Raw genomic sequence first — 25,622 nt, 5'->3', positions numbered from 1 at the left:
AGAATAGACCGGAGCGGGGCGAGAGAGGAGGAAGGGAGGTCAGAGAGAAGGCTGACACGGTAGTCTAGCCGGGATATAACGAGAGCCCGTAATAGTAAGGTAGCCGTTTGGGTGGAGAGGAAAGGAAGGGAAAAAATATTCAGCCCACATCTACCCTTTCACCTCCGCATTAAAGAGAAACTCCTTTCCATGAGCTTTAGAGCACTCGATCGACTACAACCCAGCCCACGCACTTCACTCCTCCAATCCCAACCTACTCTCTAAACCTTGATCTCATCTATCTCAACCCCACCAACCCCTTGCCCATGTCCTCCCACTGCCTGGAACTCTCTCCCTCTTCGTGTCTGACAGAAACACAGTCTCGTCCCGCTTCAAGCCTTATCAAAATCACATCTCCTCCCAAAAGTCTTCTTCAACTAAGCTCTCATATCCCCCATTCCCTCTCCTTTTTCTGTCACCTGCACACTTGCATCTGTTTCCTTAAAGCACCTGATATTCACCCCACCCTCAGACCCACAGTACACATCTCTGTAACATTATTATATCTGTCTCCCCCTCTAGACTCTAAGTTTGCTGTGGACTGGGAACATGTCTACCAGCTCTGTTGTACTCTTCCAAGTGCTTAATATGGTGTTCTGCTCTGGGGAAGGGCTCGGTAAATACCACTGATTGATTATATAATGATGACATCTTCTGATTTCCTAGAAAGCTAAAACCAAGACATGAGTTCTCCTTTTAACCGACTGTGTTTTTTCTGCAGGTTGTCATCGCCAAATCCCTTTGGCTCCTTCTTCCAAGTCCACCTTCACCACTGAGGATAATGGCCTGATGTTACCAGGTAAGACTGCACAGTGGGTTCTTAAGATCGATGCTTCAGTCACTGGATCCCTAATATCTCTGGGGGGGTTGCCGCCGGTTACGATCAACCAAGTGAAGGCAAAGTGAAACAAAAATCATCGGGGAATGTTGGTCTCCTGATGAGGGTGCAGGCAAGGGGATGGCTCCCAGAATGGTTCACTCATTCGTTCGATCATATTTACTGAGCGCCAACTGTGGGCAAAGCATTGTACTAAGCACCTGGGAGAGTACAATATAAATAATAAGCAGATACACTCCCTATCCACATCAAGTTGTAAGCTGTGTGCTGGAAACACTACACTGTAAGTTCGTTGTGGGAAGTGAAGGTGTCTTCCTCCTAGAAAAAGCATGGCCTAGCGGATAGAGCACGTCTGCTAAATCTACTGTATTTTTCTTGAGCGCTTAGCACAGCTTTCTAACCAGAGTCAGAAATCAATGAACCCCATCGACTGATTGGCACACAGTAAAAGCCCTTCATAAATATCATAACTAATAATAATGTCATTTGTGAAGTGTTTTACTGAATGTCAAACATTATTTCATACGCTGGGGTCAATACAATCCCAGCTTTGTCAGATGTGCGACCTTGGGCAAGTCGCTTCACTTCTCTAGGCCTCAGTTTCCTCCTCTGTAAAATGGGGATGAAGACTGCGCTCTATGAGTCCTATGTGGGACAGGGACTGTGTCCAGCCCGATTATCTTTGATCTTTTCTAGTGCTTAATACAGTGCATAGTAAATACCACAATTATTAACTTCTTACCTCAGGTACCTCATCTGTAAAATGGGAAGTAATACTGAGCCCCAGGTAGGACAAGGATTATGTCCAACCTGATTTTTTTGAGCAGTTTCAAAGCTGGTGGAATTACAGTGCTCCGTAGCATCCTATGAGGGCCTTTGTCAAGGTGGGAGTGACCACTTGACCTGCAAAACTCGCAACAGCAATCATGCTGTCATTCTTCTAAACTCTAAGCTCCTTGTGGGCAATAACAATTGTGGTATTTTTTAAGCACTTACTATGTGCCAGACACTGTTCTCAGAGCTGGGATAGGTTCATTCCAAGCGCTTAGTACAGTGCTCTGCACATAGTAAGCACTCAATAAATACTATTGAATGAATACCAGTTGTTCGGGTTGGACACAGTCCGTATCCCACATGGGGCTCACGGTCTTAATCCCCATTTTACAGATGAGGGAACTGAGGGACAGAGAAGTAAAGCGATCTGCCCAAGGTCACACAGCAGACAGATGGCAGAGCTGGGATTAGAACCAGGTCCTTTTGACTCCCTAGCCCGTGCTCTATCCACAAAACCGTGAGGATGTTTCTCTTATATTGTGGTGTTGCACTCTGCCAAGTGCTTAGTCTAGTGTTCTGCACACAGGAAGCCCTCACTAAATGTGAGTGATTGAGTCCCACCCATGTGCAGGGCTCCCTTCCTTGCACATCTGCCCAAAAGGCCATTCATTCATCCATCCATCCATTCATTCAGTCGTATTTACTGAGAGCTTACTGTGAGCACTGTACTAAGCGCTTGGGAAAGTACAATACAGCAATAAACAGTGACAATCCCTGCCTGAGCTCACAGGCTAGAGGCGGGGAGACAGCAGTACAAATAAATGACAGATAATGATGGTATTAAGTGCTTACTATGTGCCAAGCACTTAGAACAGTTCTTGTGCTGGAGCACTGATCCAAGCACTCTTCTAATATATACGTGAGGGCTGTGGGACTGGACAGAGGAGGGAGAGCCAAGGGAGGAAGTCAGGGTGACGCAGAAGGGAGCGGGAGATGAGGAAAAGCGGGGCAGGCCTCTTGGAGAGAGCCACTTCAGGGGGAAGGAAGAGGAATGTGTCTGTTCGTTGTTATATTGTACTCTCCCAAGCGCTTAGTACAGTGCTTTGCACACAGAAAGCACTCCAATAAATACGATTGAATGAATAAATGAATGAATGAATCACTACCTGGGAAGCGATGAAGGAAAAGTCCTTCATTCACGGGGGTCAACTTGTCCATCCTGCTGGCCCTTTGGGGGGATGCCCCTGACAAGGGAGAGGTAGAGGCACTGCCCAGCACTCCAGCGCAAAGGGTTATTATTATTACAAATCAATAATTATCACTATTAATAATGTTATCACTAGTAACAGTATTAAGCCCTTACTGTGTGCTAAGCACTGTACTAAGTGCTGGAGTCTTGCCTTATGCCGTCGAGTCGCCTCCGACCCCATAGTGACTCCATGGATACATCTCTCCCAGAACACCCCACCTCCATCTGCCATTGTGCTGGTAGTGGATCCACAGAGTTTGCTTGGTAAAAATCTAAAAGTGGTTTACCATGGCCTCCTTCAGCACAGTAAACGTGAGTCCCCGCCCTCGACTCTCTCCCGTGCCGCTGCTGCCCAGCACGGGTGAGTGTAGACTTGTAGCAGACGGCCTTCCCCTCGCTAGCCACTTACCAAGCTAGGAACGGAATGGGTAGGTTTCTGCCTGCCTCTCCGTCCTGTACTGAGAAGCAGCGTGGCTCAGTGGAAAGAGCATGGGCTTTGGAGTCCGGGGTCATGAGTTCGAAGCCCAGCTCTGCCACTTGTCAGCTGTGTGACTGTGGGCGAGTCACTTCACTTCTCTGGGCCTCCGTTACCTCATCTGTAAAATGGGGATGAAGACTGAGCCCCACGTGGGGCAACCCGATTCCCCTGTGTCTACCCCAGCGCTTAGAACAGTGCTCTGCATATAGTAAGCGCTTAAATACCAACATTATCATTATTATTGACTCTCTGGGCGTGACCCTGAGCGGGGCTGATGCCTAGAGAAGCCATCTAATCCCAAGGTCGGTCAGTTATTGAGTGCTTACTTTGTGCAGAGCACTGTACTAAACTCTGGGGAGAATCCAATGCGACAATATAAGAATATTGTGGTAGAGCTGAAATTAAAATCTAGGCCTTCTGACTCCCGAGCCTGGTGCTTTCTACTAGGCCACGCTGTTTCTCCCGTACCCCCAGATAGGAACACTTGACATCAAAGCTACCAACGGGGTTCCTCCTGATAGTCTGGGAAGAGTTTTCTCTGGTCTTAGTGCACGTTCTCACAAAAAGAGCAGGTAAAGCTGGCGCTACCTGACCTTTCCCTGTAATTGAACCCCAAACCCTCCTCTTTACTCTGGAGGGAGCCCTCCAGGGAGGGTGGAGACAGGGGAAGGGGGTGAGGAGGGAGACCCTCAACCTAAGATAATTACCCTAGATTGCTGCCCTTTGCCCTCTGACTCCCTGTGAGCAAGATCAACTCGGCAGTAAATATTGCTTTAACAATTGCAAATATTGCTTTCTGACAAAGAAAAGGAGATTCTAAAACCAGATTACCCAGAGCAAATCCCACACAGACTCTCTAGTGTGGGGCAGCTAATAAGCCACCTGAAAGCCAGACTTTTATTGGTTCAGGGCCCCTCACCTGGTAAGACTTTTTTGGGTGGATCTGTCACAGAATTCTCAAAATGTTAGGTTTCTACTAATTAGCAAACACTGAATGAAAGGTCAAGGGATTTTAGAGATTGTAAACTGATTTCAGTCGGGGCAGATCTTGGCTGGGTAGCCAGGCTGGAGGACAAGACCGTATAAGCTTAGTCAAACTGGCCAGGGTCACCCACCCAGTTCATTGATTTAATCGTATTTATTGAGCACTTACTGGGTGCAGAGCACTGTACTAAGCACTCCGATGAGCCGTCCCTGGATTAGCTTGAACGAGCTCTTGGTGTTTTGGTAGAAGGGGGCTAGGGAGCCGGAAAAGAGGTGACTCCATGACTTGGGACCTGAGGCAGGGACATTCATTCATTCAAATGTATTTACTGAGCGCTGACTGTGTACAGAACACTGTACCAAGTGCTCCGGAGAGTACGATGCCACAATAAACAGGCACATTCCCCGCCCACAACGAGCTTACAGTCTAGAGGGGGGGAGAGAGACATTAATGTAAATAAATAAATGACAGATATGGACATAAGTACTGTCGGGCTGGGAGCGAGGCAGAATAAAGGGAGCAAGTCAGGGTGATGCAGAGGGGAGTGGGAGAAGAGGAAAGGACGGCTTAAGTCAGGGAAGGCTACTTGGAGACGAACCTTCAATAAGGCTTTGGAGGGGGGAAGAGTGATTGTCCGCCAGATGTGAGGAGGGAGGGGTGTCCCAGGCTAGAAGCAGGACGCGGATGAGCGGTTGGCGGCGAGATAGACGAGATGGAGATACAGCGAGAAGGTTAGCGTTAGCGGAGTGAAGCGTGCAGGCCGGGATGTAGTCGGAGAGTAGTGAGGCACGGAGGAGAGGCTAGAGCTGTGTCCGCCTCTGAGGAAGGGCGAACCTCTGGATCGCCCATTCCCCGGACAGAGTTTCCACCCGTTCCGGGCTCCGAGAGGCAGCCAGTGATGCCGGAAGGGGAGAAAAGCACATGGACGGGACAGCCTCATTCTGGGGCAAGTTGAGTGTGGGAACGAGAAGCCCCCACCTCCTGTTCCCAGAGAGCCGGTATTCCACCCCGAACCTGCAGGCCGGATGGTGCCCAAAACTGAATGTACCTGCAGGCCCCCACCCCGGGGGTGGGGAACGGAAGAAAGGCTGAAGCTATAGTTGAATTTGACAGCTCCTGTGCCGTTCCCATTGTGTACGCCCAAGGATCGGGATGCTGAGAGATTACAGCTCCTCTCTCCTCTTTGTTCCGAGGGGCTTCGGGTGGGATAATAACCCCGTGGGAGGGGCTGTGCGGCCTCGGGGGAGGGGGAGTCTCGTGGGCTGCTATTGGGAGGATTTGAAGGAGCCCTCCCTGCCTATTGTCACCGCAAAATAGGGAGCGGAACTATTCTCCAACGCCCCACCACTGCTTCTTTTGGGGGAGCCCCTCAAAGGAACCCATTAACATGGTAATGCCATCCTGTTGGCCTTGCCTTTGTGCCTCTGCAAGGCTTCTCCTTGGCCGGCTCGGGTCCTGGAAGCTTTTTGGAAGAAAAGAGGGGGACCCCAGCCCGACCCCCAGCACTCTTGACACCTCGGCTCCGAAGAGGGAACCGAGAGCCCACCCGAGCCCTGAGAGAATCGGAAGACCCTCTTGTTCAGCTCAAGAGGGAGAGTGCAGAAAGTAGAGCCCGGGCTTGGGAGTCAGAAGGTTATGGGTTCTAATCCGGGCTCTGCCACTTGTCTGCTGTGTGACCTTGAGCGAGTCACTTCTCTGTGCCTCGGTTACTTCATCTGTAAAATGGGAATCAAGTCTGTGAGCCCTTTGCGGGACAAGGACCGTGTCCAACTCCATTTGCTTGCATTCTGATTTATAAAATGGAAATTGGGACTGTGAGCCCCACGTGGGACAGGGACTGTGTCCAACTGGATTTGCTTGTATCCACTGCAGCACTTATTACAGTGCCTGGCACATAGTAAGCGCTTAAGAAATACCACATTCCTTCAGAAGCTGCGTGGTCAGCGGAAAGGTACGGGCCCCTAAGTGGGAGGACCTTTGTTCCAATCCCAGTTTTACCACTTGCCTGAGGTGTGACCTTGGGCCAGGCACATTGCTTTTAGTTTTTATTTTTTAAATGGTGTTCGTTAAGGCTTACTTTGTGCCAGGCACTGCACTAACCACTAAAGTAGATACAAGAAAATCAAGTTGGACAGAGTCCCTGTCCCACAAAGAGCTCTCAGTCTTAATCCCCATTTTACAGATGCAGGAACTGAGGCACAGAGAAGTGAAGTGACTTGTCCAAACGTCACCCGTCGCCCGGGGATGGGGTCATTCGGGAATCGGCATGGCGAGAAAGAGAGGGAGAGCGCGGAGATAGAAAACCTGAGTTTTATACAAAATTTATTCCGTGAGGCAAATTGAATCATTTGACTATTTTGGATGCAGCAAATTGAACCTCGCTTTCAGCAGGAATATGATTATTAGAGCTTCTCTATTGGGAGAAATATCCTTACGTGTTACATGTGGCAAAACACTCAAGTCCCACCCAGGCGGAATTCACTTATGGTTTGTTCGCATGTGGTGAGGCAGCTACCTCCCACCCACGAGCGCTTCCCACTCGGGAGGAATCCACTTATGTGTTACACATCAGCGGTGAAGCACCTAGCTTCCAGCCCCATGAGTGTTCAGCGGGACGGGACCCTCCCCCATCCCACGGCTCCTCACTTGGTGCAGGTAGACCGGGCGTCTCACTCTCTGGGCAGAGGTGATCCGCAGCTGGCCGCTCCAAGTCTCGATCCTCTGCACAGAAGGTCAGAGGCCGCGGGTATTTATCGCCTGGGCTCCCAGGCCATTCCAGCTTCCAGCCTCAGTTTATCCAATCTCCACCCTTTCCCTTCCTCCTCACCTAATTTGATTGGCACAGGGGCGAGGGACAACTTCTGTATTCCCGGCCTGGGCTGTCAGTTTAGCAGTTTTGGTTGTGGGGGCGGTATCCCGCCCGCACCTCCGAGTTCTGCCTTGCTGACTCCCTAGCATTTGACCTTGAGACGGTAGGTACCCCGGGGTTACCTTGGGACACCAAGGTCACTCAGCAATCAAGTGACGGGGCCAGGATTGGAACCCAGATCCTCTGGCTCCCCGATCCGTGCTCTTTCCGCTAGGTCACACTGCTTTTCTGGGCCTCCATTTTCTCATCCCTAAAATGGAGATTCAATACCTTTCCTGCCTCCTACTTAGGCTGTGAGCCCCATGCGGAATGAAGACTGTGTCCAGCCTGATTATCTTGCCTCTGTCCCAGCGTTTAGCACATAATAAGAGCTTAACAAACACAATTATATTGTGGGCAGGGAATGGTTTACCAGCTCTGTTGTATTGTCCTCTTCCAAGAGCTTTGTACACTGCTCTGCACACAGTAAGCGCTTGATAAATAGGATCGATTGATTAATTGATTAACTTGCTCCTTTGGTGCCGCAGAGCATGGTAAACTTGGTGGCTGTCCAGATGGGCAAGTGGTGAGTGTCCGGGGGTCCGACTAGCAGGGGAACCTCTGCCTTGGCCTGTCGGTGAACGGGAGCCCAGCCCGGACATCGTGCCAAACTGGGGTTCCGGGGAGCGGGTCCCCCAAAGCAGGAGGCCGCTGCAGAACTTTCCACTCTGGTCCTCTCCCACACGCCCGCTCCCGTCGGAGGCAAGCCCTCTGCCTCACAGCCTAGTGGATAAAATACGAACCAGAGAGTCAGAATAATAATAATAATAATAATGTTGGTATTTGTTAAGCGCTTACTTGGTGCAGAGCACTGTTCTAAGCGCTGGGGTAGATACAGGGTAATCGGGTTGTCCCACGTGAGGCTCACAATCTTCATCCCCATTTTACAGATGGGGGAACTGAGGCCCAGAGAAGTGAAGTGACTTGCCCACAGTCAGCTGACGAGGGGCAGAGTGGGGTTTCGAACCCACGACCTCTGACTCCCAAGCCCGGGCTCTTTCCAGTGAGCCACGCTGCTTCTCTAAGGACCTGGGTTCTAATACTAGCTCTAGCACGGTCACTTGCGTGACCGTGGGCCAGTCACCTCACTTCTCTATGCCTCAGCTCCCTCACCTGTAAAATGGGGATTGAGACTGTGAGTCCCATATGGGACAAGGACTGTGCCCAACCTGATTTGCCTGTATCCACCCCAGTGCTTAGTAAAGAACCTGGCACATAGCAAGCGCTTAATAAAAGTCGCAATTATTATCATCATTATCCCGGCTCCACCGCTTGTCCGCTGCGTGACCTTGGGCAACTCACTTTCTCTTTGCCTCCGTTCCCTCATCTGTAAAATGGGGATTAAGACCGCGAGTCTCATGTGGGACCTGGACTGTGGCCAACGAACTTAGATTGTGACTACCCCAGCGCTTAGAACAGTGCCTGGCACATAGTAGATGCTTAACAAATACCATTCTTAAAAAAAAAGTCCAAAGCTATTTGCCCTCCCTGCCAACACTGCGAGCTCCACCCTAGATCCGAGATTCCAGCTGGGATCTCTTGGCTCCTGGCGTCACGGCCGGGAATAAGGGTTCGATAATTGAAACCAGCAGTCCTCTTTTGCTGATGTTGCAGGAGGCCAAGGGAGACTCCGGGGCTTGGCTCTCTCCGAGCCGGTTCTCGCGGGAGCGGATTCTTGTCTGAGTCAGTAGAGACCGAGCCCCGCTCAAATCTCTGGAGGAGCGGGGGCGAAGAGGGTGGGGATGTTGATTTAGGAGTGGATGTTTTTTTCAAAGAGTCTTTCTCCTCCGAAGTCATCCTCAACTCTAACCCACGAGCTCAGGGCGGGCGGCAGAAATCCGGTGTTGGGAAGACGAAAGTCGGGTTGGGCTGGAAGGGCAGAGCAGGACGGTTTGGCTTCTCGGGGAGTTTGGTCAGTATCCGGTCCGCCTAGGCTGCCCGTTTTTAAGCTATGCCCAGGCCTGGACCGGTCTGGACCTGAAGCATTAATGCTCACAACCACTGGAATTCGTTGAGAACTGAGTTCGTTGAGTACTGTGTGTGTAGAGAACTGTACTAAGCGCTTATGAGTACCATGTTACAAAACTGGTAGACACATTCCCTGCCCACAAGGAGCTTACAGTCTTCATGCACTTGGATTTGTTCCCTTGTTTCATCCCTCCCTCAACCCCACAGCAGAATGGCCTAGTGGGTAGAGCACAGCTCTGGGAATCAGAAGGACCTGAGTTCTAATCCAGGCTCCTCTACTTGTCTGCTGTGTCACCCTGGGCAAATCACTTCACTCACCTGTGATTCGATTCCCTCATCTGTAAAAACAGGGATTAAGAGTGTGAGCCCCATGTGGGACAGGGACCGTCCCAATTTGATTGACTTTCTTAGAACAATCCTAGTCATATAGTAAGCATTTACCATATGCCATCATTATGTCCATATCTATAATTCATTTATTTATATTACTGTCCGTCTCCCCTCTCTAGACTATAAACTCGCCGTGGACAAGGAACAGGTCTACCAACTCTGTTATATTGTTCTCAACCAAGTGCTTAGTACAGTGCTCTGCTGACAGTGAGCACTCAATCAATATGACTGATTGGTTGATTTAGAGAGGCTTACCACTGGGCCATGCAAGAACAAGCCATCAAATGGGACCTGGAGACATTTCTGTGGGGAAAGTCAAGTTCATTCAGTCATATTTATTGAGCGCTTACTGTGTGCAGAGCACTGTAGTAAGCACTTGGGACTGAGTGCAATATAATCATAATAATGTTGGTATTTGTTAAGTGCTTACTATGTGCAGAGCACTGTTCTAAGTGCTGGGGGAGATACAGGTTAATCAGCTTGTCCCTCGTGAGGCTCACAGTCTTAATCCCCATTTGACAGATGAGGGAACTGAGGCCCAGAGAGGTGAAGTGACTTGCCCACAGTCACACAGCTGCCAAGTGGCAGAGCTGGGATTCGAACCCATGACCTCTGACTCCCAAGCCCGGGCTCTTTCCACTGAGCCACGCTGCGCTGCTCCAAGTATTTGAGAAGGTAGGACAGAAGCGCAAGACATGGTCCCTGCCTACAAGGAGTTTACCTCCTAATGGGAGAATCAGACACACAAACATTGGCAACGGCAAAAGTAGAATCAATAAACCAAATGTTCAGTCAGAATATCCTGTACATAACCGAGTGCGGAAGCTGGGCGTGAAAGGATGTAGACGCATGAAAGGAGGCTTTGTCTGTGGGCTTTTGATTAGAGCATGGGCCTGGGAGTCTGAAAGACCTGGGTTCTAATCCCGGGTCCACCACTCGTCTGCTGCGTGACCTTGAGTGAGTCACCTAACTTCTGCCCTCAGTTATTTCATCTGTAAAATGTATCCACCCCAGTGCTTAGAACACTGCCTGGCACATAGTAAGTGCTTAACAAATTACCATATTAGAGAAGAGAGGTAGATCTTGGATCCTAGAATATTTCAGGGGCTAAAATAGAGCATTTTTTTCTTTCATTTAAATGGAAAGGTGATCAAATTTCCTTAAACAAGTTAAGTGCAGTTATTTTTCCTGAACCGTTTATCCAAGGCAGAGCCAAACAGGATCTTAAAGAGCAGAAAGGACATTCTGTGGGTCTATTTCTCTCTGTCTCTGTGCTACTCCAGACTGCCCCTGCCAAGGCGCGATTTTCCTCTCCTCAGATTTGCAATAGAGAAAGAAGCGGCCTGTGGATCTCTTGTCAAATCCCCTCCTGCTTCCGCCCTTCTTTCCCCATCTAAGATGACACACTCTGGTGCCTGGCTCTCATCGTCTCCTCGGCTTGATGCAATGAAGGGTGGCTCCGAGCCCATGAACCCGGCCCGAGGCCCCACGAGCCACCCCCTACCGCACAGGTGTGCCGGGCGGAGCGACATTTCTGGACGGCGGCTCTGACGGGAGCTTTCTACACATCGGGTCAAGGAGGTCACCGGCCAAGAGACCGGATCCTGGGAGGAGGAGTCTGAGCCCCTCTTGAAAGCTAGGGCCTGAAAATACACTGGAGCCGATGTTCGTCTCGGTCCAGGTTGGTCTCGGTCTGGTCTCCCCAGGCCCCTTGATCAACGCCTCAAGATGGGGGCCAACTTGGGAAGCAGCCAACCGAACCGCGGCCGCTCCGATGCTTCGTCTGTGCCACCCCTGAGATTACTCCACTGGCCCTCCCCCTAGCCTGATATCTCCGTCCATTCTAGCGGGTCTCCCGGCGGTGGGGGGCCTAGTTGCGATCGGTCGGCAAAGTCCCGTTCATCCGATCCAGCCACCTACCTCTCTTGGGCAGGAGTCGTGGACTGCCCACGTACCAGTGTGCAATTTGCCAGTAAAGCCTAGCCCAAGGTACTACTCTGGCCGATGGCATGACCCAAGGTGTGAATTCAGGTCCCGCCACTTCTCCCTCTGCCTCAGCTTGGTTGGACACGGAACGGAGACCCTGATGTGCTTCAAATGCGGTCCATCCTAGGTCATGAGAGAATCTAAAGTTTGGGAGCCGGTCCATCTTCCAAGGCCAGAGCTGTGCTGGGCAATAACTTGCTTCTGGGTCTTGGGAGTCATCTGTGTGGAGGTGCGGGCTTAACGGCTGAAGCCCACCGTTCTCTGGCATTGGGAAAAGCACTGGGTCATTGGCCACTAAAGCATGTTTGCCAGTCTAGGTTTTGGTTGGGTTCTTTGTTCCCCTCCTGATTTCTTGGGAATTTTCTCCAGGATTATTCCTGGCACACGAGCCCAGCCTCGAGTGACCTGAGTGTCCACGCTGCTTTGGATGAGAGACCACCAGCTCTAGCTTCTGCCCCACCACCCTCCTGGAGAAGGGCTCAATTTGGGTCGCCCTGACTTTAAGGGCTGAGCCAGGAGATGGGTGGGGAGGGACCTGTCCCTTTAACAGCCGAGAATCAACAGCTCAGTGAAGTAGCAACCAGCGAGGTGATACCTTCGACATCTTTAACACTGATATGTAACTGGTTCTTTATGGTTCTCCTGGTTGTTGCTCTCACTATTCCTCATCGTTATCTGTGCATCTCCTCTCTAACCTTTTGTCTATTTGCAGTTTGTGTCCTCCGTTAAACTCTAAGCAGTTGAAGGGCAGAGACTTGATCGTTTATTTCTGGTTTGTGTTCCCAAGTGTCCAGGGCAGTTCTCGGCAGACTCGATCAATCAGTCAATATGTTTGTGGAATGTCTCCTGAGAGCAGAGCACTGTTCTAAACACTAGGGAGAGTGGGAAAGAAGCAGAATACACAGTCCCCACTCTCAATAAGATAGACAGGCAGAGGGACACAAATTATTTACAAACAGTTGGAGCAGAAGTTGCTGCTAGGAAAGTCATCCCATAAATAGCTAATGATTAGTGTGTGTGTGTGTGTGTGTATGTGTGTTTCTTCTTGGTCTGTCTCTCTCTGGCTTCTTTTCCCTTTTGGAAAGGCCGGGATTAGAACCCAGATCCTCTGAATATCCTTAGAAGGTCAGCAAGCTCTTAATCATGGCTGTATTTATTAAGCACTTACTATGTGGCAAGCACTGTGCTAAATGCTGGGAAGATTAAAGAAAATACTGAAGTTCTATTATCATTTAGTGCCCGAGGTCACACAGCGGTCAACAGGCAGAGCTGGGATTAGAACCCAGGTCTTCTGACTCCCTGGTCCAGAGTCTTTTCTGCTAACATCCCCTCTTTACCAGTAGGCAGATATTCTCCCAGTCTGGGATCACTCATCGGGGTCATTTCATAAGTCAGGAGGACCCCAGAGGTTATTGAATAAACTGTATTTACAGGGACAAGCAGTCTCCACTTGAACACTTTTTGGCAAAAGGGGGCCAGTTCACTGTTATGAGTGTGGATTCGGCTTACTGCCTTGATTAAAAATCCCTTTGCAAATAAAAAGCGGGTTAAAAATGCATAACAGTAATTTCAGGGAGCATGCTGATGGGAGACCCTTGTACTTTGGCCATTTGCATTGGATTAAGACATCTTTCTCCTAATGCCGGTCACGGGGAACCTCTGGTTTGATGGCATAACACGATCAAATGGAGAAAACTGAAATTCTGTCGTGGACACGTCAATCGACCGACGCTCAGTCATCGACGAAAGTAATCATCGACGACGGGAGGAGGTGGTGACAGTCAGGTCTGCCTGGGATGGGGGTGGAGGGGGAAAGAGGAGGGGGTCTGGAGGAGAGGAGGGGGGCAGAGCACCCAGCTGGGCAACTCTGAGAAGCTCTGGGAATTAGCAGGGCTCAGTCTGCGCTCTCCACTGTCACTGGATCCCCGATGCCAGACCTCCATTCAGTCTGGGACCTCTGTCTCTCTTTCTTTTTTTTAATGGTATTTAAGTGCTTGCTATGAGCCAGGCACTGTTCATTCAGTTGTATTTATTGAGCACTTCTATGTGCAGAGCATTGTACGAAGCGCTTGGGAAAGCATAACAATTAACGGTGACATTCCCTTCCCACAGTGAGTTTACAGTCTAGGGGCTGGAAGACGCATCTATACAAATAAATAAAATGACAGATGTGTACCTAAGTGCTACATGTGCTGTGAGGGAGGATGAATGAAGGGAGCAAGTCAGGGCGACATGGAAAGGAGCGGGAGAAGAGGAAAGGGGGGGCTTAGTCCGGGAAGGCCTCACGGAGGAGACGTGCCTTCAATAAGGCTCTGAAGGTGAGGAGAGTCATTGTCTGTTGACTGTGAGGAGGGAGGGCGTTCCAGGCCAGAGTAGGACGTGGGCAAGAAGTCGGCCATAAATTAGACAAGATAGAGGTATACCGAGAAGGTTAGCATTAGAGGGGTGGAGTGCGCGGGCTGGGTCGTGGTAGGAGAGTAGTGAGGTGAGGTAGGGGGCGAGGTGTTGGACTGCTTTAAGGCCGAGGGTGAGGAGTTTCTGTTTGAAGCAGAGGTGACGGGCCCAGAGCAGTCCCTCCGCCCTTGGGGTTCATTTGTGGCCGTACTCCCGGGCTCCCGCCCTAAGATTTGGCTCCTCGACACACTAGTTGTCCATCTGTGAGTTGTCTTTCACACTCAGGGAGCGGCACTGATCTCTGGACGACCCTTCCTGAACTCAGGCCAACAGAGGCCCCGCTACGCTACAAGAGGGATCGAGAACACTTCCTTCCAGACTCCCCATTCCTGGATTTTAATTTTTTTAATGGCGTTTCTTAAGTGCTTCTTATGTGCCAGGCACTGTACTAAGCGCTGGGGGAGATACAAGCTGATCGGGTTGGACACGGTCCCTGTCCCACGTGGGGTTCACAGTCTTAATCCCCATTTTATAGGTGAGGTAACTGAGCTCCAGAGAAACAAAGTGGCTTGCCCAAAGTCACACAGCTGATAAGCGGCAGAGCCGGGATTAGAACCCACATCCTTCTGACTCCCAGGCCCGGGCTCTCTCCACTAGGCCACACTGCTTCTCTCGAGCACTTACGCGCCCGCGAAGCTTTGTCCTCTCTGCTTCCCCATGTTCATTGCTCAAGGAATGAAGGACAGTTTTCAAATGCTGACTGTTCATCACCGGTCGGCCTCTTGGAAGATGCCAGATCACTTCCTCGTCAGGCTCAGAGTTGGAGTTCTCTCGCCCCCGTGCCGAGCTCTCAAAATGCTCCCGGGTAAATCCTCTGCCTCCTCGTCCCTTGCCGTAAATGCCTCTTGGAGCCCCGGGTTATGCACGCAGCCCTGTGGGGGCATGGTCGGTTGTGCAGGGGAGAGGAGGGAGTGTGTGAATGGGAGGCTTTATCCCGGGGGGCTGCTGAGAGTCTGAACCATTGGTGGGATTCACGCGGGGTTGGGGACGGGGAGGGGGAAGCCAAGAGAGGCCACAAAACACTGTGACCTTTGTCTAGAGTGAGCGGGTCTGATCTGTAAAATGAAACGAAACTTTGCAAGAAGGAAACGGAAGCCGGGATAGTGAGAATTAATTAGCTGATTGCAATGGAGATGGTAACGGTCTTTTTCCTGTACCATTTATCCAACGATTTGAGGCTCCACCAGGAGCGTGAAGGAAGAACAGTCTTTCTTTGGACTTCTCAACATGGGGGTATTACAGCTTTTCCCCATTGGGACATCAATAATAATAATAATGGTTTGTACTTATTTTTTTTTTATCCAGGAAACGTTTTAGCTTTGTTAATCAATTAAGGTTGTCCTTTGTGGGAGCAGTTTAACAAGGATTTCTAACAGGAGGGAACATTTTTGAAAAAGGCGATGTCCAAAAATCAAAATCAATCATATTGAGTGCTTACTTTGTGCAGTACTGTGTGCTTACTGGGTGTACTAAGCGCTTGGGAGAGAATAAAAATAGCAGAGTCTGTAAATACTCTGCTCGCAACGAGATAAGACTAGGAGGAAAAGACTTAGGGGCTCAAAAGTGTAATCAAGTCAGAAATAAAATTTCAGGTGTGTGATAGGAATAGCACAATTATAAGAGATGGATGGTTTTCTGAATTCACGGACAGCTTTAAATTCCACAGACAGATTCCACATTACCACATTAGTGGTATTTGGAGGTCATTAGCCTCGATAGTATTGTGCGATAAATTCAAGTCTCGCTGCTTTAATTGAGTGGAACAAGAGGTTTCTTGATTCTCAACTCACAGTACAAAGACGCAGATTCATGCAGTATTCAGTGAAGAGTCTGTGTTCTCAAAAGATGAAATTATTCTTTTGAACTCGATGGCCTCAGGCCCGCATGGCCAGTTGGTGGCTCTTGGGATGATTTTCTAAGTTCCGAAGAGCCCCGAAGCCCAGCAGATACAGTTTTACTGGGAGTCCTTTATGGGGGCTTCTCCTACGCACGGCTTTCTGCCTATCCTCGGGCACTGGTGGTCTTCTCAGATTCACCTCAGTCCCTACAACCGGTGTCCGGGCTTCTCCAGTACCTTCGGGGGCTTGAGGATGTCTCCAGCAGGGTGGTGGAACAGACACCGAGAGAAAAAAGGATAGGCCATTTTCTCGAGGTTGTTTTCGTCAAGAGCCATTTTGGGTGAGTTCTTCTCAGCCCGTTGGATTGAGCAAGAGGCTGTGTAAGGGTTTATGATGTACTGATATGAAAAAAAGCGGAAGCAGCATGGCGCAGTGGAAAGGACACAGGCCTGGGAATCGGAGGACCTGGGTTCTTATCCCGGCTCTGCCGCTTGACTGCTGTGTTGACCTTGGGCAAGCCAATTAACTTCTCTGGGCCTCAGCTACTCTAACTGTAAAATGAGGATTAAGACAGTGAGCGTCTTTTGGGACAGGGACTGTGCCCAACCTGATTATCTTGTATCTACCCCAGCACTTAGTACAGAGCCTGACACATAATCAGTGTGTAACAAATACCATTACAAAAATAAAAGTGGACATTTCTGATTAGAAGCATTGTGGCCTAGTCGAAAGAACACGAGTTGGGAAGCCAGCGGAGGTGGTCCTAATCCTGCCACTTGGCTATTCTGTAACCTTGGAAAAATTGGCTTAAATTCTCTGGGCCTCAATTTCCTCGTCTGTAAAATGAGGATGAAATTCCTGTTCTCCCTCTCCATTAGACCGTGAGCCCCATGTGGAGAAGGGACTGACTGTAACCACTGATCTGATTGAAGCAGCACGGCGTAGTGGATAGAGTACGGGCCTGGGAGTATAAAGGTCATGGGCTCTAATCCTGACTCTGCCACTTGTCTGCTGTATTGACCTTAAGCAAGTCACTTCACTTCTCTGAGTCTCAGTAACCTCATCTGTAAAATGGGGATAGAGATTGTGAGCCCTACATGGGACATGGACTGTGTCCCACCCACTTTGCTTGTATTCACCCCAGTACATAGTACAGTGCCTGGCACATAGTAAGTGCTTAACAAATACCGTAATAATAATAGTAATGATAATTATCTTGAATCTACCCCAGCACTTACTACAGTGCACTTAACAAATACCACAGCTATTATTTTTATTAACACACTAACTGCTTGACTTGTCTTGGTGAACAAAGGAGGGTGTGTGATTGCATATAATAAGTGGAAAAGATCCAAAGCCCTCATTCATTCATTCATTCAGTTGTATTTATTGAGCAATTACCGTGTGCAAAGCACTTTACTAAGTGACTGGGAGAGTACAGTTCAACAACAGACACATTCCCTGCCCACAATGAGCTCACAGACCCCCCTTCACTTCCCCTCAGAAAAAAAGCACTAGTGAAATATGTTTAAAAAAATCAATATTTCCATGATCTAAACCCATCTGCTAATATTCCCACTCCCTTCCCTCTTCCTTTTTAAAGTCCCCTTCTTTAGGTCCCTGTTGATTTGGTATTCATGGAGTGCATTGGCATTCCAATCCCTGACTCCCAAGTCAAAACGTGCCCTTCCCTGTCTTCCCAAATCTGCCTTAGCCCTCCAAGAAGTCCTAGATGTTTTACAGGTATTTTTTAAAAAATATTTGTTAAAGCACCTTCTGTCAAACAATCAATCAATCAATCAATCAATCTTGTTTATGGAGCTCTTACTCTATGCACTTGGTGTTACAACATAACAGAATTGGTAGACACATTCCCTGCCCACAATTAGCTTACAGTCTAGAGGGAGGAAACAGACATTAATACAAATAAATAAATTACATGGAATGTAAATAAGTGCTGTGGGGCTGAGGGAGGGATATAAAAAGGAAACAAATTCAAGTGCAAAGGCGACACAAAAGGAGTGGGAGAAGAGGAAACGAGGGCCTAGTCAGGGAAGGTCAGGGAAGGCCTCTTGGAGGAGATGTGCCTTCGATAATGCTTTGAAAGTGAGGAGAGTCATTGTCTGTCGGAGATGAGAAAAGAGGGCGTTCCGGGAGAGAGGCAGGATCTGGGCGAGAGGTCGATGGGGAGATAGACGAGATCGAGGGACAGTGAGTAGGTTGGCATTAGAGGAGAAAAGTATATAGGTTGGGTTATAGTGAGAGAGCAGGGAGGTAAGGTGATTAAGTGCTTTAAAGCCAATAGTAAGGCGTTTCTGTTTAGTGCAGGTACTTTCTGTCAAACACTGTTCTAAGCCCTGGGGTAGATACAAATTAGTCAGGTTGGACACAGTTCCTATCCCACATGGATTTCAGTCTAAATAGAAGGGAGAAACTGGAAATTTCAGAGCGAGTACCCTGAGAAGCAGGAATCAGACACCAGTTCTGTCAGCGGGGCTAGTTTCTCTGCCCCTTGAGGTACTGGTGGCCTTTTTTCCAGTAGAATCCAATTCCAGTTTTTCTGTTTGTCTTTCCTGCTGGAGCATATCCTGCCCCCTCCAGCTCAGGTCCGAAGAGACCCAACTCACCCTTCCTGATACGCAGAGCTTAAAACAAGAGCCTTCTGCCATCGGACATCCTGGCCATTTCCAGCTATTGAGCACAGTCAGGTGTGCCGGGATCTGCTTTCAAAGCTGACAGAAAAGGGACATTGAGGAATCCCCTCTCCCTACTGCTCTGCTGCAGACAAAGGGGGAAGGGTGGGGGGGGGTCGCACACTAAACAAACAGGATGTACTGCTGAGGCTGCTTCCCAGCGAGAGACCGGCAGGATGTGAGGCCAGGGAATACACGCCTCTGTCCAGATCGAGAATCAGAGCATGGACTGAGGAGACAGAAACCGGGAAAGGAGAAAGCTGCTCTTTGACTGGATATTCTCTCTTGGTCCTTCCTCGATCCACAGAACAGGCCGTTCTTGTTTCCTTTCACTGCCCACACTGTAACACTCTGCTCATTCATCAGTCTTAGCCCTTTTGCCCTCCTCGACATACCGCTCGGCCATTCGACGTTACGGATCACCCCCTGACATCTGCAAGTTTTCCCTCTAATAGCCCTCCCCGGAGCAGTCTTTAGTGCATTTATCTAAACCTTCTCAGACGGCTGTTTTCGGCCCACGTCACATCCCGGGGCAACACTGCTGATATTCTTCTGCTCCCAGTTGGGTGACAAAACAGAAACTTTTAGTTGGTTTTGTAAATACCGTCTCCAAATGTCAACGAGTGACCTTCCTCTTGGTGGTGTGAGATCCGGTGAACCTCAGTTCCATACTAACCCAGTCCACCATCTGCATAATTTTGAAGATGTCAGTCAGGTCCTCTCTGACCTTTCACCTTTCATTTTTAGTTCATGGAAAGAGCCTGTTCCATCTTCTCCCTCTCATTTTAATAATAATAATAATACTTATGGCATTTGTTAAGCCCTTACTGTGTGCCAAGCACTGGTCTAAACACGGGCAGATGGAAGGTATCAGATTGTAATCAGGTGATCAGCTAAGCATTTGGGAGAGTACAATAGAGTCAGAAGACAGGAATTTACAATCCAGCAGGGTATACAGACATTAAAATAAATTACAAGTAGAACTTTGATTTATGTATCTAAGTGATCTCACTGGGGGTGGGCAGGAAAGGATGTTAGTACCCAAGGACCTGGGTGATGCCAAAATGTAGAAGTTGGATAGTGGACGAAACAGGGAGAGATGTGAGAGATGAATCAGGGAGGGCCTCCTGGAGGAGATGTGATTTTTACAAGGGCTTTGAAGATGGGGAGAGCAGTTGTCCACTGGTTGGGGGAAGGTGCTTTAGGAAGGAAGGAGAGAGTGGAAGAAGTCAACAGTGAGAAAGATGAGAGGGAGGTACAGTGAGTAAGTAGGCTTGAAAGCAGCAAAAAGGACAAGCTAGGGTGTAGTGGGAGAGGAGCAAGAATAAGTAGAGGGAGAAATCTAATTGCCTTAAAATCAATCAATTCATTAATGGTATTTATTGAGAGCTTACTATGTGCAGAGTACTGTAGCAATCCATGGTGAGAAGTTTCTGCTTGATGCAGAGAAGGAAGGACAACCCTCAGAGGATTTTGAGGAAAGGGAAGATGACTACAAGAAAACGTTTGAGAAAAATGATCCAGACAGCAGAGTGACTGGAGAGGGAAGAAGCCGGAGGCAGGGCGGTATAATAATAATAATATAATGTTGGCATTTGTTAAGCGCTTACTATGTGCAGAGCACTGTTCTAAGCGCTGGGGTAGATACAGGGTCATCAGGTTTACAGAGGGGCCTGTCATTACTTCAGGATCAGTGATGATGAGGATGATGATATTTGTTAAGCGCTTACTACGTGTCAAAGACAACTCTAAGTGCTGGGGTAGATATAAGCTCATCAGATTGGACACAGTCTCTGTCCCACATGGGGCTCACAGTCTTAATCCATTTTACAGATGAGGGAACTGAGGCCCAGAGAAATTAAGTGACTTCCCCAAGATCACATGGCAGGCAAGTGGCGGAGCTGGGATAAGAACCCAGTTCCTCTGACTTCAGGCACAAGTTCTAACCACTAGCACGCTGCTTCAAATGATGAAGGCCTGAAGTTCCTTCATAATCAAGTAATCGGCGGTAACCTGTTGAGCCCTTTCTGTATGCAGAACACTGTACAAAGCAATGGGGAAAGTACACCTGAAGTAAAGGACACAGACCCTGCCTTGAAGGTTCTTATCATCTAATGTGGGTGATAGGCAGGCTATCGTTTACAACTAGGAGGAATAATTGACTACATATCGGTGCTAGGGACGGGTACAACTTAAGGGTGGTCATTGGATTGAGGTGATATAGGATTTGGTGAAATCTTCCAGGATGAGGTGGGATTTTAGTAGGGTTTTGCAGATGTGGTGAGGATTCTGCTAGCTAGTTTTGGATCACCATCAATTCCATCGATCTGAGTACTTAATGTGTTGAGACCACTTTATAAAACACTTGGTGGAGTACATTAAGACAGAGTTAGCAGACACGCTCCCTGCCCGCAGTAAGCTTACAGTCTAGAGGGGGAGAGAGATGTTAATATGAATAATTTTATATTTATTTGGAGGGTGAAAGAGTCCAAGCAGAGGGAAGGATGTGAGCAACTGTCAGAGTTGAGAACAGGGAAGAGTAAAGAGCGTGAGTTTGGAGGAAAGGTTGAAACAGGCCATGATATAATTGAGAGACAAATGATGTCAAGCTCGGGAGTGAATAAAATGGGAGGTCCGCTTGAGGTAGAGAGGAATGGACTGGCCTTGGAGATTTTTGAGAAGCATAGAGGCACAGGCCAAACAATATTTAAGGAAGATTATCAGGGCAGAGGTGAGCTGCCGACCAGCTTTTCTAAAATCAGTCAATCAGTTGTATTTATGGAGTGCCTTCTGTGTGCAGAGCACTGAACTCAGCTCTTGGGAGAGTATAAAATAAAAGAGTTGGTAGGCCCTTTCATTGCCCACAATGAGCTGAGCTTACAGTTTAGAGGGGGAGAAAGATGGCTATAAATAAATAAATTACAGAAATGCACATAAGTGTTGTGGGGCTGAGAGAGGGGTGAATAAAGGGAGCAAATCCAAATGCAAGGGTGAAGCAGAAAGGAGTGGGAAAAGAGGAGGTGAGGGCTTAGTCAAGGGGGGCCTCCAGGAGGAGATGTGCCTTCAATAAGGCTTTGAAGGTGGGAGGGATGATCCTAGGTTGGATGGGAAGGGGAAGGGTATTCCAGGCCAGAGATAGGACATGGACGAGACGTTGGCGGTGAGGTAGATTAGATCGAGGACCAGCGAGTAGGTTGGCATTAGAGAAGCAGAGTTTGTGGGCTGGGTTGTAGTAGGAAATCAGGGTGGTAAGGTAGGAGGGGGTGAGGTGATTGAACAAGTCTTTGGGCCAGACATTGTGCCACTGAGGAGCCTCTGCTTGAAGACAGAGTTACAAGATGCTGGAAGAAATACTGGTGCACATGTATGCCCTTTTGGCCACAGAGTGTGTACTACAACTTTTCCTTAAAGCTGCATTCATCAATTATATTTATTGAGCGCTTACTTTGTGCAGAACACTGTACTAAGCGCTTGGGAGAGTACAATGTAGCAGAGTTGGTAGACACATTCCCTCCCCACGACTAGCTTACAGTCTAGAGACACACTGTGGAACTACATACTCATTCATTAGGTCATATTTATTGAGCGCTTACTGTGTGCAAAGCACTGTACTCAGTCCTTGGGAGAGTACAATATAACAACAAATAGAAACATTCCTGCCCACAACGAGCTCACAGTCTACAGGGGGAGATAGTCATTAATATAAATAGAGAAATAAAGTACAGATGCATGCAGATGTATACAGATATATAATCATCTGAGGATGTCCAACCTTAAAATAGCTCCACTGCCATACTTTGTTTGCGGAGGAAGCAGAGGCAGGTGATTAGCATTGAGTCTCATGGCAACAGTCAACCAAATCTCCAAGTTTAAATTAAGGGCTAATTCTCTAAAATGATCTCTGCCTCAGCCTCTGCATTTATAAGATGGGTATTTTACCTGGCTGCATTTTCTTGGAGGGGTTTTAAGAAGTAACAGATTCAGGTTCTAATTCCCATCTTACAGGAGAACTAGGTAGACGGCTTGGAGGGAGAAGAAGCTGGAGGCTGTGAAATCGGTGAGTAGACTGATCCAGGAGTCTGATGGTTATTGGAAAAAATTTAGCTCCTTGAAAATGGGGGCAGCTCAAACCTCTGTACTGTAAAAGTTTCTTGTGGGCAGGGAACATGTCTACCAATTCGGTTTTATTGCCCTCTCCTAAGCATTCACAGTAAGCGTTCAATAAGTTTGATTGATTGAAAACTTTCCCCGCCTTTACAGCTGACTGAAAAAACATCTAGCACTTAGTACAGTGTGTGGCACATAGTAAGCACTTCACCGACATTATTATTATTATGATTCCTAAAGCAGAGCTTAAGAGGTAGCTTGAGTTCCAGAGTGTCAATATGTGAGCCAGGTGTAGTAAATAAACTCCTCAAGAGCAGGGACCAGACCTTCTACTTTTATTGTATGCTCCCAAGGACCTATTGCAGTGCTCTGCACACTGCAAGTGCTCGCTGGATGCTGCTGCTTCTGAGGCTATGATGCAGAGGAGAAGAGGATAAATACATTAGTAACTGCGAGGGGGGAGGCTTTGGAGAGCAAGTGTTCTTGGGAGATAGCCTGCACCTGAGGTAAAGTGGGACAAGACTGATGACGTTATGAATGTGAAAGGAAGAAAAGCAGCCCTTAAACCAGTTACTGGTACATATGGCACATTTGCTTCGCTCCTCTAGCACCAACCTACTCACTGTACCTCGATCCCTGTCTGTCTTGCCACTGATCCCTTTTCCACGTACTATCTCTGGCCTGGAAATCCCTCCCCCTTTCTGAAAGACCACCACTCTCCCTGCCTTCCAAAATCCATCTCCTCCAGAGACCTTCCCCGATTAAACCCTCTTTGCCTCGGCTCCCTCTCCCTTCTGTGTCATCTATCTATTATATACTTACCTTTTGGGCATTAAGTATTCACCCCTCAGCCCCACAGCACTTAGGTATATAGTCATAAATTATTTCTATCAAGGTCTGTCTCCTCTAGATTGTAAGTATGTTATGGTCTGTTCCACTGTAATAAGTAATACTGGTGGTATTTATTAATAATGATGGTATTTGTTAAGCATTTACTATATGCCAAACACTGCTCTAAGGGCTGGGGTAGATACAAGGTAATCAGGTTGTCTCATGTGGGACTCACAGTCTTAATCCCCATTTTACAGATGAGGTAACTGAGGCACAGAGATGTTAAGTGGCTTGCCCAAAGTCACACAGCTAAGTGGCTGAGTGGGATTAGAACTCACGACCTCTGATGCCCAAGCCCATGCTCCTTCCACTAAGCTACACAGCCCACAGAAAGGTCTCAGTAAATACCACCTATCGATTAACTGAGTGAGGGCAGAAGAGCATGAGTCCCAGATTGACAGGTGGCTTGAAAACGTGTTCAAAGGAGGAGAGTCAGTTAAAGGGCCCAACAGACAGGAAAATTGGCAAAGTGGCAAATGACAAAAAAGCAAGGTCTAGAAAATGAAATGGGTAATGGGAATGCTTGGCAGCTAGGGGCCTTTGGCGTAACTGAGATTTTACCCCAGGGAAGGAAACCAATGGAATACCACCATGGCGAAGTTATCTTTCTCTATGAGAGACAGGGATGGGAGGACATGATGGGGGTGGGGGGAGATGGAGAGGGGCAAGTGGGGTGAAAAGCAGCATGGTGGAGTGTAGAGCAAGGGGCCTGGGAGTGAGAAGGTCAAGGGTTCTAATCCCGGCTCTGCCACTTGTCACTTGCCACTTCAAAATAAAAAGCAGAATAGTCTAGTGGAAAGAGCGAGGGCTTGGGAGTCAGAGGACCTGGGTTCTAATCCCACATCCACCAGGATCCACCGAGATTTCTACTTTATCACCTTGGGCTAGTCGCTTCAGTTCTCTGTGCCTTAATTCCCTCAGCTGTAAAATGGAGATTAAGATTGTGAGCCCCACGTGGTACATGGACTTGTATTTAGTTTAGTAGAGTGCCTGGTACATAGTAAGCACTTAAACAACATAAAAAACTCCTCTCTCTGTGCCTTGTAATCTAGTCTCCCATTACCAATATCTACTGCTGCCTGTATTTCTGACACTCCCCCCTTCCAGTTGTTCTTTAGACTGCAAGCTCATTGTGGTCAGGAAATGTGTCTACCCACTTTAAATGCTCAGTACAGTGTTCTGTGTGGAGTAGGCTTTCAATATATACCACTGATTGACTGATTCTTTGGGTGTCCCGTTCTGTACTGTGACTATCCACCTGATATTCTGAGGTAAGAAGACATTACTTGAAAGATCAGATCGCTATATCAGTTGGAATGAGATTGCTAGGACAGGATACACACACTGTCCTGTAACTTGTAAATCTTGAAATGAACCTCTTCCCCCACCCTTATTCAGTCTCTTAAAGCTATTGTATTTACAACCCGTTTGGATTTTTAACCAACTGTAAGGTCTTTGCAAAGTCTGACCTGCCTAGGTTTGAGAGAGAACTAAATTCGTTGGTATTTATTGAATGCCTACTGCGTGCGGAGGATTGTTCTAAGAGCTCGGGAGAGTGCTGAGTGCTTGCTTTCAAAGATCTTAAAATCTAGCAGGGAGCAGACATTAAAATACATTACAGAGAGAAGGAAGTAAAATAGCATATATAATAGAATAATAACTACAGCATTCATTAGGACCTCACTAATGTCCACTGGGATAAATAAAAGATAACCAGATCGGACACAGACCCTGTCCCACTTGGGCCTCAAAAATCGAAGAGGGAGGGAGAACAGGAAACTGAGGCACAGGGAAGGTAAGTGGCTGAGGTGAAATTAGAGAACAGGTCTCTTCAATCCCAGTCCCGTGTGCTGTTTCAATCAATCAATCAATCAATCAATCAAACATATTTATTGATTGCTTACTGTGTTCAGGCCACTGTCTTAAGTGCTTGGAGAAAGCAGTATAACAATACCACAGAAACATTCCCTGCCCACAATGAATTTACAGTTTAGAGGGGAAGACAGACATTAATACAAATAAAT

At 48.1% G+C, this 25,622-nt stretch overlaps 1 long non-coding RNA gene across 1 annotated transcript; it reads left to right on the top strand.

Moving 5' to 3' along the window:
• Nucleotides 1–759: 759 nt before the first annotated feature.
• LOC114814271 lies at nt 760–11,929 on the top strand. Its single transcript, XR_003762042.2, has 2 exons — nt 760–838; nt 10,949–11,929. It is a non-coding gene; the product is annotated as an uncharacterized LOC114814271 (long non-coding RNA).
• Nucleotides 11,930–25,622: the final 13,693 nt, after the last annotated feature.

This window comes from Ornithorhynchus anatinus, chromosome 1 (assembly GCF_004115215.2).
Source record: "Ornithorhynchus anatinus isolate Pmale09 chromosome 1, mOrnAna1.pri.v4, whole genome shotgun sequence".
Lineage (NCBI taxonomy): Eukaryota > Metazoa > Chordata > Mammalia > Monotremata > Ornithorhynchidae > Ornithorhynchus > Ornithorhynchus anatinus.
This window is presented reverse-complemented; position numbering and strand designations above follow the sequence as displayed.